General features: G+C 36.8%; 1 protein-coding gene across 3 annotated transcripts in view; it reads right to left on the bottom strand.

Annotated features, from left to right (window-relative positions):
• The window catches only part of CDKAL1 (CDKAL1 threonylcarbamoyladenosine tRNA methylthiotransferase), a 414,554-nt gene that overhangs the window by 245,985 nt on the left and 155,018 nt on the right, over positions 1-13,551 (bottom strand). The gene's annotated exons all lie outside the window — the stretch shown is intronic.

The raw sequence follows: 13,551 nt of genomic DNA on the forward strand, positions 1-13,551 counted from the left end.
ATATCAAGTCTTATTCTTCTTTTGCTGAAGGTTCATAAACTGGGCCAGCCTATACAGCAGAATACCCTAAAAGGAAAGTGCCATTATTATACACACAAACACTCAGGACGTCTGATATACAGCAAAAGAAAAAAAAATAGTTAGCACTGAAAAACTCATTCCCAGGATTTTAATAGTTGACAGAGCAAGTCCTATGCTCTTGTAACAATGTAATTTCCCCTATCACCACCAAAAATAGAGCAAACATGTAGTTTGTATTTCAGCACTGTTTTCATACAATGTACCAGAGAGAGCTGCGACCTACACACCATTTCTCAGCAAGAACATCCTTATTTTTAAACAATTTTAAATTCATTTGGCAGGTTGAGGGCATTTTTCCAACCACAGATATTTTTGGAACTTTTTTTGGACAATGTATGTTGAAACAAATGTTTGCAGCTACAAGTATTAGTATCCTAGTTATAACATATGTATTTTACTTGCCTTAATTTATACTCATATGCTTATTTAATTCATCCTCCCTTCAAAATAAATGGCATTTTTGATATTGAGAGATGTAAAAAATTGTTGTAGTTAAACAATTGTATTTAGACAATGAGGGACAAGAAAATGAACTCTAATTCACAACTATCATATTCAAAAGAAGAGACACTATGAGAGAGGAATAGAAAAATCRTAATAAATCACAATCTTTCAGATTGTCTCTCCTGGTATCACAGGAACCCAGTATCTTAAAAAATACAGTAAATACCATTACTTCACACCATCTTCTATTTTTCAAAATAGAAATTTTATAGCATATCTCACAAACTTCCTGTTATTTTAATGAACTGTTACTATTTTAATAAAATGTATGATCACTCTTGTATCTGATTTTACATCTACAAACTATGCCATCTCACTATATTTCCACTCAAAAAAACAACAGCTGTAAAAGCAAATAAGCTGCTAGAACACATTAGCAATATAGAAATAGGGCCTAATTTAAATTTAAAGATTAAAATTCCCATGGTAGTCTCTGAGATAAGTTCTGCAGCTGTCTGAATTACAGAAAAATGCATATGTTAGATACTAGCTGCTTATAAAGTGTCTGGAAAATGCAATTTGTACAAACCCACCTTCCAGTAGGGGTTCAAGGGACATATGCTTAATGCATAAAGAGAGGAAAAGGGAACATACATAAACCACAAAAGGAACAATAGAGAACTGAGTACAAGTTACTGAGTACAAGTGATTTTTACGTACATATATTTCTAACTTGGAATATGTGGCTTTTTCCTACACAAAAGTGCTAGCATTTAAGTATGCCCAGGAAACAAGGATGATACCAAACTGGGAGGAGTGGCTGAAACAGAGGTCTGTGCTGCCATTCAGAGAGACCTGGCCAGGCTGGAGAGTTGGGCAGAGAGGAAYCTCATGAAGTCCAGCAAAGGCAAGTGCAGGGTCCTGCACCCGGGGGAACCCAGGGAGGAATAACCCCAGGCATCAGTACAGGCTGGGGGCTGACCTGCTGGAAGGCAGCTCTGTGGAGGACCTGGGAGTTCTGGTGAAGAACAAGTTGACCATGAACCAGCAATGTGCTGGTATCCTGGGGTTCATTAGGCAGAGCATTGCCAGCAGACTGAGGGAGGTGATCCTTTCCCTCTACTCAGCCCTGGTGAGGCTGCACCTGGAGTACTGTGTCCAGTTCYGGGCTCCCCCATACAAGGGAGACATGAAGCTACCGGAGTGAGTCTGGCAAAGGGCTACTAAGATGATGAAGGAACTGGAGTACCACTCATGAGGAAAGGTTGACAGAGCTGGGAGTCTTCAGCCTGGAGAAGACAAGACTGATGGAGAATTTTATCAACGTGTAAAAGTATCTGAAGAGACCATGTCGAGAGAACCAGGCCAGTCTCTTTTCAGTGGTGCCCACTGACAGGACAAGAGGCAACAGCACAAATCAAAACACAGGAAGTTCTTTCTGAACACAAGGAAATAAATAAATAAATAAATAAATAAATAAATAAATAAATAAATAAATAAAGGCTGACTAAGCCTGGAGAGGTTGTGGACCTTCCGTCCTCGGAGATATTCAAAAGCCATCCAGACACAATCCTGGGCATGTGCTCTAGGTGACCCCCTCTTGAGCAGGATGAGCAGAAGGATTGGASTAGCTGATCTCCACAGGTCCCTTCCAACCTCAACCTTTCTGTGATTCTATGAAACACTTCTGTAGATCAAATATGGAAATAGCAGAATTTCCCTGCAAACCTAGCATCTCCCAGAGAATTACAGACATAAACTAGTACAGTAAGCATAAGCACAGTGCTAGCTTGTGCTTGCTGTTCAATTGAAATGGATTAGCCTAATGGAAACACCATGATTTTAGTGTGAATTCAAAAGTTATTTACACAGTTACAGTGAGCTTGGTGAGCAGATGTCAATTTTATTACTGTGAATTACAGAAATCGAGTTGATTCATTCAGTAATGTTGAACTATAAACCTGAATGTCTCTAAAGATGTTAATATTTACATAAACAGATTTTTAACCTGTAATGATATGTTCCCCTCTGTTACTTAAAACTTTTATCTAGACTATGCCTCATTTTAGTGGTACAATTATACACATCATCTCGAAGTTATTAAACTTTTTTGTATTAAAGAAATATTTCTAAAACAAAAGACAAAATTTTAGTATGTGTTTGAGTAGTTATAGTAAATTAGTAAATTACCCTACTTTTCTAAATAACAGGAATGGGTAAGTGATCTACAGTTTCAGAAAAGAAATGCTTTTAACCAAAAAAAAATAATAATTTACAGAAAAACCTGCAAACCAAGAATAAAGCAAGGTTTTTTTAAACTCTTTAAGAAAGATGTAAAATGGACTGTTGGAACACAGAAACATGGATGACTAAACAAATCCTTCAATAAACATTTCCCCAGCTGCAGTTTTAAGCCTAATACCAACTTAGAATGTGGAGTCTTATGCTACCTTCTGCAAAATGATTCAACTTTTAAGGAAAGCAACATTACACAATATACATGACTTACAAACACACTCATTAAAAACAAACACCACTAGACTTTTCTCTCACAAAAACAAAAAAATAGACACAAAGTCTGGCACCAGTCTGCGATGCAAGAAAGACCATGTGATAGTTAGGCACTTGTGTATTAGTTTAAAAATAAGTTAGATAAGCATGTGATGAGTGACAATTTTGTACTTGACCTTTGCTTAAATAGCTCCTTTTCATAAAGTCCACACACATCAACAAAATTCCTTAAAAAATGCTAGAATACTATTTCTCCTCCAAGAGATAAACTCTAAAAACAAAAGTTATGCATGGTTACTTTAGGAAAAAAATAGAAAACATATGTTTTATAGCAGAAATTAAGGGGGGGGGGAGAGAAAAGCATTAAAGTCTTGTTGTAAATCAAGCTTATGAAATTCAGCATGTTAAGTTACAGAGAGAGAAGCTTTGGGGCTGGGTATTTCCAATGGGAATATTTCACTCTGCCTAGCAGGCAGGGAATTTGGAAATAGAGTTCCTCTTTCCTGATGCTGAATATGCTTACAGCACTGAAAGGAAATGCTTTTAAGTCAGGAAATGGGGATACTTTCTGCACAGAATGGGGAACTCATAGCTCAGAATAATKCCTTCCAAGGTGTCACATCGTAACAGTTATCTCTGAGTGACGGCCTCCCCCAGTATTAAGCAACTGGACTGTGGACTGTCATCCACAGTGTTTGTCTTTCCCAACGAATCCTGAGTTGGTTTTCCCCTTACGGTTTATATTTATTTAAATATCACAGAATCACAGAAGTCCCCAACCATTTCTGAGTTATGGATTTGAAAAATCCCTACAGAAAGGGGAAGACAAATTTAATTCTCAAAACCATAATGGACCAGTGTAACTAGTTATAACCTGAAGAGGTTAAACTGAAATTCAATTTTCCTTTCTTAACAAGAACCCCTCTGTCTACTAGTAATCATTATTCTTTCTCCTGAAGCAAGAAGCAAATAGCGCTATGGTAGATAAAGTTCCTCTCTTCCTCAACAAAAGTCATATAACTAAATTCCACATACAAGGATAAATTCTATTTTAGCTAATACTGACAAAAGAGAACAACCGGGTTTCCAGACTCCTTGGCAATGCCATGCAAAGGGGGGCAGCAGGCAGCCTCTGCAGACTTCAGACTGAGCTTTCTAGAAGGGAAACCAACAAATAAGGAGGAATTTCCCCCCCCCCAGCACCCGCATAGAGTAAATTTCACTTTTCATAATAGAAATGCACATTTGGGCTTTGGGGCATATCTCATCTTAATTCATGTTTTTGTTAGGTAGTCCTGAAGTCCCTGAAGAAGGAAATAAAGCCAAAGGAGAAAGGAACAGATTAAACAGAGGTCTGAAGAACTGCCTTCTCAGCATGACGATATACAGGAGCCAATACTATTCCCTGAAAAGTAACTTCAGGGACAGTGCTTGAGATACAACGTGCAAGCAGCTTTTACTTTCATGAGTTTTTTAGGAGACTATCATCAAGCTACATATAGACACAGAGAAATATCTGAACTTAATTTGCTAGACACAATACTCAGTGCCTTTAACTTAAGCCTTTTTGCACATCTTAAGCTATTACTATACATCAGAGCAGAAGGGAAACACAGAACATGCGTACAAGTTTCAGCCTTCAACAGAATGTAATTGGCATTAGCTTTCTTAAAAATATGTATATTTTTGTTTGTTTTGTTTCTTTTAGCCTAAGCAGGGATTTAAGACCTTATCTTACCACCACGTTTTTCTTCTTCTCAGTCAAACCTAGATTTATGACAAGTGGAAATACGAAGCACTTAGAAAATTAATGGTTACCCTCCGCAAAGAGAGAGGGGGTCTGTGAAATGTTTTCACTAATGCATCTGGTACAGAGAATTAATCTAGTTCATCAAAGTATCCCAAATACAACTATGAATTAGTCAGAGGAGAAACTCCTCCAGACATCTTTCAAATGTTCACTTCTTTATCGGACCATTCTACTCAAGAAGAATCTTATATAGACAGTGCCATCACATGAGCAGTATCCAGTTGTTGAAGGAAGGAATCACCTTTTGCTTCACAGCCTGACATTTCCCTCCCCMCCCCCATTTGGTAAAGTACTGCATGGCACCTTCCAGTTTAAAAGTGCAGRCATCTCTCAGCATCTACCTATTGAGTAGCCCCAGTTCCTCAAGCTGCAACTTGCAAAGATGTACCTGAAYCCTCAAGGGACCATAAACACAGGAGTTTCATCTCATCCGTGCTAGCAGATATTTACTAAAACACACATTTGTCCACTGGAGGAGGTTTGCCTGGTGCAACAGAAAAGTTAAAGCAAGTATTTCAACAGTTTTTTCAGTAAGTCATCCTGCTGGAGAAAAGTTATGTTTCTAGGCAAAATTTACAATTTTATTGCCTAAATTCCAAAGTGGACATGGGGGGGGGGGAGGGGAGGGAAGAGAAGGATGGGACTAGGGACTTGAACTCCTTGACACTTATCCATGATGTAAATACTACTTCTTACACACATCTTGGAGTAAAAGCAAGAAGAGGAGTGCAGAAATTTGCTCTAGGCATTTTATTTTTATTAGACTACTAGAAGCACAAACAGAACATTACTCATTTCAGTATGGTTGTGAATAACTTGCTTTTACATTTAGGAATGTGAAAAATTTTTAAACTATCTTGCATTTCAAGAATGCAGGTCAAGAACAGTAATGTAAAAATATTCAAATTGTAAGGCTTTTTTCAGTAACAGGAAAATTTCACCCCACCATAAAAATCTAAATTTTGAAATGAATTTGCTATAAGAACAGATTCAGATGAATACAGTGCAATTAGCATAGAAATCCCATAAATTGTCTTAAAAGTAATGACTTATGTAAGATGAGAGGTTAAAAAAATCATTTTAAAAAACAGTCTACCTGTATTTTATCATAAATATCAGAATTAAAATAAAGAGTGCTATTTAAGTTTTAAGTCTTGTCCCCTCTTGCCCCCAGTTAAAGTAAGATATYAGCATATACAAAATACTGTGTCTAATGTTAAGGTTAGTGATCTTGAAATGTTGGGTTTTGTGCCACTAGTATTTTCTGCCAAATACAGTCTTAATATTAAATGTACCAGTTATTATTTCTGGGTTTTTTAAAGTATATTTTCTTGTGTGATTTTTCTCTTTAATCACATACTGATGTTTACAGTTTAAATGCCTTTTTATTCCTCCTAACTATCCAAAAGCTTAAGAAATTATAAAAGTCAGTGAGACTCAAAAAAACCCCAATTCTGCTGTGTATGATTTTCATTTTAGTTGACCTGTAAGTAGTTTTTCCAATGCTAACAAAAGAGGTTGTCAGAATTAGGCAACTGAAGCTATCTGACTCAGCTGATGAGCAGTAAAGACATAGTCACTTAACTTTAAACACTCAAGTTGTATAACGTTGTCTAAAATAGGCCCAAGAAAAGAAAAGTAGAAGCAATAAGTATGTAAAAGCATASACATTTCTTGCACTAACATACTTTCAGAAAAACAGCATTTTTTCAAAAGAATGCCTTCTCTAGTGCWTGTTTTGTTTTTTTGCTTTTGAGTTTTTTTAATGTGAAAAGCTGGGAGTAAATGCAACACAGTATCAATTGTAAGCATGAAATATGAAGTTATTTCTCAGTATTTACTGTAATTTGAGAAATGAAAAAAAACGTTTCTTGGGATTCTGCCCAGATGTCCCTTAGGAAATACGTATGTGGGCGTTAAGAGAAGGGATGCAAACGAATGCTCTTCTCAACATGGAGGAATTTATCTCCAACCTCAGAAAGAATACTGGGGTCAGAATTGAGGACATATGATATTGCAAGGAACTTTAAATTCATCTTTCCTCATTCAAGCAGACTAGGACACGTAGCTTATTCTGTGATCCAAACATACTTCTGTATGTAAGTATCTGTCAGAAAGAAGGACAGGAAGCCCCTTGAAAATATTCTGTGCTAACCTGTAAACAGATACCAAATATGTTTAAGCTGTCTCTTTTCCAAACCACGGTTTGAAATAACCAGGAATACAGTACTGAAATGAATCATTTGAAACTACAGAAAATTTATAGCATAATAACACAAAAGGAAATTAAGATCATCCCCCCTTTTCCCATTCTACCCAAGTAGTTTAACTTAAAAATTGTGCACGGTCTTAAATTCTGGACATCTTCCTTTTGGGTTAACAGAGAAATACAACTGTGGAGTGTGGGAAGCCACCTAGTGACAAAGTAGCACAAATATGCCTRAAGCAGCCCAAAGTTTTAATTGAGGTGACGCAGTGAGAGCATGTGATCATTGCTGTTTTCCTCAYTGACTTGCAAAGTTGTGTGGTGTTCTGTAGTTCGGAGAATTCCACAGCAGTTTTTGGCAACTTTTATGAGACTCTCTGAATCTTTTAAGAGAATTGTGAAATAGCAAATTTTCCTGAAGATGAGACATACAAAAGCAAAAGGAAACATAACAATGCATAAGGAGAAGGTATGATGCAAATTTTAACCATGATGGTACTATATGCAGAAAATGCTAAGATTTGTGAGGCTGGGAGGAACTCACATAAGGGAGGCAAACGTGCAAAAATGGAAATAATCAAAACAATTTTATTCCAACTCAGTGGAGAAATTTCTCARTACACCCAAAAGAGACCCAAACAGTTGTAGAATTTGTGTACTTTAGTAAGAATTCCCARTAACACAGGAAACCATTAAGTTGATAGCTCAAGAAATGACATTAGCACAAAACATTTCACAGCAAGAATTCAATGCCAGTAATGTTTGTTGTGTACAAAAGATGTATCATAATGGTTTTTGCCTATGGCAAAGAACTTCACTTTACCTTCTAATACCTTCTGACAACACTGAAAAACCTCACTGCATTTAAACAGCATATGACTAGATTAGGTAARAAGCCAACTGGATAATGCAAATTAGACATCAGTTTACTTTGATATGTCATCCAATTAGACCACCAAAGAACCAGATGCAAAGTCTCTCATTATACAAACAGGAGAACAAAAAAAAGTTATTACAGAAAAGCTGGCAGTATTAGCAGATATTATGAAATTGTCATTGTATATCATCTTGAATAGTAGAATAATGCCAAAGGAACTACTATTTACTGGAATCATTCTTACACATCATACGTCAGCAGACTTAATGAWGAAATGGCTGAACATTGTTTGGAATGGGAGACAATACATGCTATTCATAAAAATAAATGCTCATCCTAGATGCATTCAAACACCATCTGACACCAGCAACAAGGAATACAATCAAAGAAATTATTATTAATCTTCAAGTCATACAACAAATAACGTCACAACTGCAGGTATCTGATGTACTAAAGAACGTGTTCTTTAAGACCATTTGAAATCTTTTTAYTCAAAACAGCTCCTGGCAGAGGATCATGCTCTTGCCCACACATGGGAAGTAAAGAAGCCCAACTGAGGATTATCTTCTCGTTGAATTGAGACAGCATAGGTTCAGACAAATTCAGATGTTGTAGCAAAAGGGTTTAACAAGTTCCATACTTAGAAGACTATGGTTGGAACTGAGCATGATTTGAGTTCAATGAACTGAGCAATTTCAAGTGGTGAAGACACTAAAATTAAAGAAGACAACAGACAGTAGGGTAACAATGACATAAATTAAGAGATGTGCAGTATAAAAAGTACAAAGACAACAGTAATAAAGCATAAGAGAAAAAAATAGCTCATTTCAGGCAAATCTTTAGTGAAAAAAGTTTATACTCTTATTACAAAATGAAGACAGGTATTTAACAAACTTTTTGCGTATAACCATCTTTCTGACAGGGCATCTCAAATTCAAATCCTCYTTTTAGGTTAGCATGCTAACAGAGACATTTACTCCAGAAAAATCCRCAGAACTTTTACTTCATATTTACTTCCTTTCAAAGCAATCTTTCATAACATACATCAGTACCAATGGCAAAACTACCATGTGCAACAGCAAAAGAAATCAAAGACATCAACAATTTCAACGTTCCCTACAGGAGAAAGGGATTTATTATACTAAACTTCAGATATTCCTACAAAATTGACCATGCCTGATACTTAGAGGAACACAGAGGACTTTAGCAGTATGACCAAAGGGATAACTCCACCCGCCCTCAGCTGTTGATTTCAGGGTATGAGCAATTCCTATTAAACAGATACCAGACATACTGTTTTTGGTACTAAAGAAGCACAGACTTACCCTATTGAATCATCTTATTGCACAATACTAAATCATATCACACAACACTTTCCACTCTTCAGGAAGCATAGGTGAACAGAACACATCCTCAGTGACAGGGACACAGAACACAGAACAGAAAGCTAACTCACTTTGAAGCGTAAAAATGACTAAAAGCAAGACAATTGGTAAGAGGAGAATGTGACCCACACCCATCACTTCTTCCTGATAATTTCTGGTAAATCATTTTTTTTTTCCTTTTGTATGTTCTCATTGTTGCTACTATATAGCACTTACACATAATCTAGCAGAATGGTTTAGATCAATAAAATATTGTAATACTTTTATATCCCATTCTTTAAATGTGAAATATTACAATTGCAATAAATTAGTAAAATCTGAAAAAAGAGTAGTATTTCAGACTGTCATCAATACCCTATTTAAATATACTAATTAGAAAATAATGTCCTTGGATGTGAATTACAGTAAGTTACAGTGGAAAGAGACCTTAGGCAAAAAAGTAGACTGTAAAAACTTTCTGTTGTAAACAACTCTTTCTTCTTCTCTCTGTTACAGCATTGTGGTTTCTGCAAGTTTTGGAATACTAGCTTTTCAGATGGTATGATAAAAATTAAAACGCCTTCCACAGATATAAACAGTTGTGCATTTTCATTATACGTATTATTCTGTGAATTGCCATGACAAAGCAAAACAGATTGATATTCCATATATGGTTAAAATATAYGCCTAGTGTATAGTATAGCTGGAAACTAAAATTATGTATATGCCGAACAGTGATTAAAAAAGGAAAAAAACAGTTGTAGTGGAGAGATGTCCTTTCAAAAGAATATACGCTATCTTTTCAGGATTACTACCCTCTGTGTTTTCTGGGGCTAAACTGCATTATATGCTCTGTCATGGCATACATATTTGAGACACTTACAATTCARTATTGTGCTATTTTAATATAAGTTCAGATATGGCCAAAGTAATTACATCACTTTATATTTGCTTGGGAGTTTGCTCTAAGCATTTATCTTATATTAAAGTATACATAAGTGTATTTATAGTCTTATATAGTAACTATAACACTATTATAATAAGAAATAACTATTTTGCCTCTATGCACAAAGTTGAACGCCAGTCAAAATGTGNTTTTTTTTTTAAGTAGTGCATAACACAAGAATGAATAAGTGCATCAAAGGTATTCTGGGATGATTTCAAGATGGTGCACAAAGTAATTTAACAGTTAGCCACATAGGTGATGACATTTGCTAAGTACCACAAAAAGACAGGAATCTAGCTCAGCCAGTTCAATTAGCCAAATTCTGGAGAGGCAACACAGTCCACTACAAAAACCCAGGGATATAACTGTTAGAAGCAGGGTCTTTTTTTATGGCTATTACCAACTTCTAACTTGGTACTGTACTTAGAAAAATTCTAGTGCATACTAGCTGATACCTAAACTGTTTTGACACGTACGCATTTTAAATAAGAGGTGTTCACTCTTCAGCCAAGCTGGGCCATCACAAAYATGCAGTTGATCACTTGTTTTATAATCCATGTCTACCTTGTTTATGACCATGTTCTGTTTCTTAGGAGGGCTACACAGCATCAAGTAATAGTGCAGATCTGCAGTCACTCTGATCCCTGTGGTACACTGGTCTCATATGAAAGTCGTACTACGACAAYAAGGGAAGAGCTGACGCTGCTTCTACAGAAGACACACTCTGAAATGGTAGGGTGGGAGCAGAATATTGTGGGGCTAGAGCTATAGGCCCGTACCACTGTAGGGCAACCACTCAGCATCCTACTAGTACAACTGAACAAGAGACAACAAGGTAAAACAACCCCTATGAAATTAATGCAGGGAAAAAACAAAACAAARCAAAAACAAAACAAAAAAAAGGAGAATCTCAATAATGGCCAGACACTTCCTCTGGCTGCCAATACTGCAAAGAAGGTTKTGGATTCTGAGCCACAGTCCCAGTCTGCAAAAAAGAAAGAAACAAACAAAACAACAACAGAAGACCTTGACTTTGGGGGAAGATGCTCGATTCAGCAGACCAGTCTCCTAACTCTGTGTCCAGCACAGTTCAATCCTGTGCCACGTGTCCCTGGGGTTCTAATTCTGCATCTGAGCCTGGTTACCACTGGGCCAACAACTTAGCCCACAACTTGGCCCTAGTGCAATATACTTGGATTAATAACCAGATGCATGCCTCACCGAAAAACTGCAGAATCTTCAAGTGCTCCCAAGGACCTCACTACCTCTCACTGAAGTAGCTTATGCTGGCAAAGGAAGAAATACCATTCTATCTGGAATCTGTATTACTATCAAACTATACAAAGCAATGCAGTGTATTGGTATCAWATAATTCCAATGCAATAATTATTTCCCTATAAGAGAAGATAAATAGGGTCATGTGCTTCCCTTCTTGATATCTACTTGTTTGTAAACCCCTGAATTCTGCCCCTCTGTGCACCATCTTACRTGAAAGGCTTGGTATTTCTTGCTCATCAGACATCTAGATCAGCTGCAAGGAAGAGCTATGATACACTTTTAATAATGAAAAGATGTTCAGAAGTGGGTATTAATTCAATGAAAAGGATCTGTAGCAAAAAGAATCTATGCATACCACCATARAATTGGCAGATCTCTTACAAGCATTATTTAACCCATTATGTTATTTAATACCTCATAGGTGTCTAGTCATTAACCATCAAAAGGAAGGAGAAAAACATTTAGCATTGCAAAGTTTTAGAATGTGACAAAAGTTGACAAAATCAAATACATTTCCTTCAAACCACCACATTAAAAAAAATCATAGACTTGAAGGTATTTCTTTTAAATTTATGTCCTCTTTTTGGCACACTTTTAAAAAACAGGATTATCTATAATTTCTTGGTTATGTAACTCCATTGCATTTTACAGACTTGTTCTTAAACAAATGCTGAAATGCAATATATAGACAGAATATTCAATAACCTCATATAAAATTAAAATATAACTCTTGGAAAAATTCAATCTCCATACTCCCTAACTTACCATAAAACTGAAAAACTGCTTAAGACTAAAAAAAAAAAAGATGAAAGAACAGAATTTTAACCTTGCACAATGCGTAAGATACTCATATCACTGGAGAGGGAAAGGCGTTAACATGAGCCAAAGATTCGAACGTTTTGGGGCTGCGGGACGCATATGTTCAAGCAAGTCAGTTCTTCCTCTGCAGAATTACAGAAGCTGCCAAGAGTTCATTAAGACCCCCTTTCTGAAAGGCCTGTCCCCAGGCCTATCTCTGTCTCCTGGGTGGCCCCCAACCCTGTCTCCAGCCCAGCCTCTGGCCCCGTCTCTTCACGCTCCTGCCCGGAGCCCTGGGACTTGGGTCACTGCCTACCACACGGGCGCCTGCTGGAGGACAGGCTCTGYCTGGTGCGCTCGGGCCCCGTGGGACCGCATCCTGCCGATGAGGGCAGGATCAAAACGGATTTTGATCACACAGGCATAAACATGATGTCKTTGGAAAAGACAATAATTTAGTTCACTTATTTTAAGTGCGCCAAAAGAGCTCATATCTAGAGTTCAAAAATAAACTGTTACATGAGGCTGCAGTTTAGTAAGTATTACAGCTCAGCAATATGACAAAATGTCACCCATGTATGTATGTGAGAGGAAGAAAAAATAACCATACTAAATCTTGAACTAGTACTCTGACCTAAATAGTACACCAGCTATTAGAGCAAAATATGAACAAAAGAATATTTAAGTAAGTGTGGAAGAACACAGCAGCAGAAGTGGTTTATGAAATGTTTACAGAAGTGCTAGACCAAATTGAAAATGAAGAAAGCTAAGATTTACTCTATTTTTTCTTTTGGTAAGTTCTCATTTACCTAGAGTGCCTGGAGCAAAGCATTTTATATTTCATCACTTGAGAAATTACTACATAAGTAGGAGGAGGTAAAATCAGAAAAGGACTTGGGTGGTTTTGGGGAAATAGACCCAATGGGAGATGACTGAATGGAGTCCAGAAAAGGAAGGCATCAGCTGAAGGGGGATTACAAATGCAATCCCTCAAAGCAGGAACACAGAACAGAAAAATGCTCACAGTTTTAGAGATGAGAACTTGTGATCTTGGTAGGCAGAGGCTAGTTTATTCAAACAAAGCAAAGGTTGAAATCTGAACATGATAGAGAGCTCTTTATAAACGTATCAGAGGGTTAAACAGCAAGCAAAGAATGAACATGTCTAATTTATCCATTACTATCCCAGGCTGCAGATGTTTACAGATCTTAAGAGTAAGAAGGATATTCAAAAATT

This window comes from Rhea americana, unplaced genomic scaffold (assembly GCF_003343005.1).
Source record: "Rhea americana isolate MKP2758 unplaced genomic scaffold, rheAme1 scaffold_31, whole genome shotgun sequence".
NCBI lineage: Eukaryota > Metazoa > Chordata > Aves > Rheiformes > Rheidae > Rhea > Rhea americana.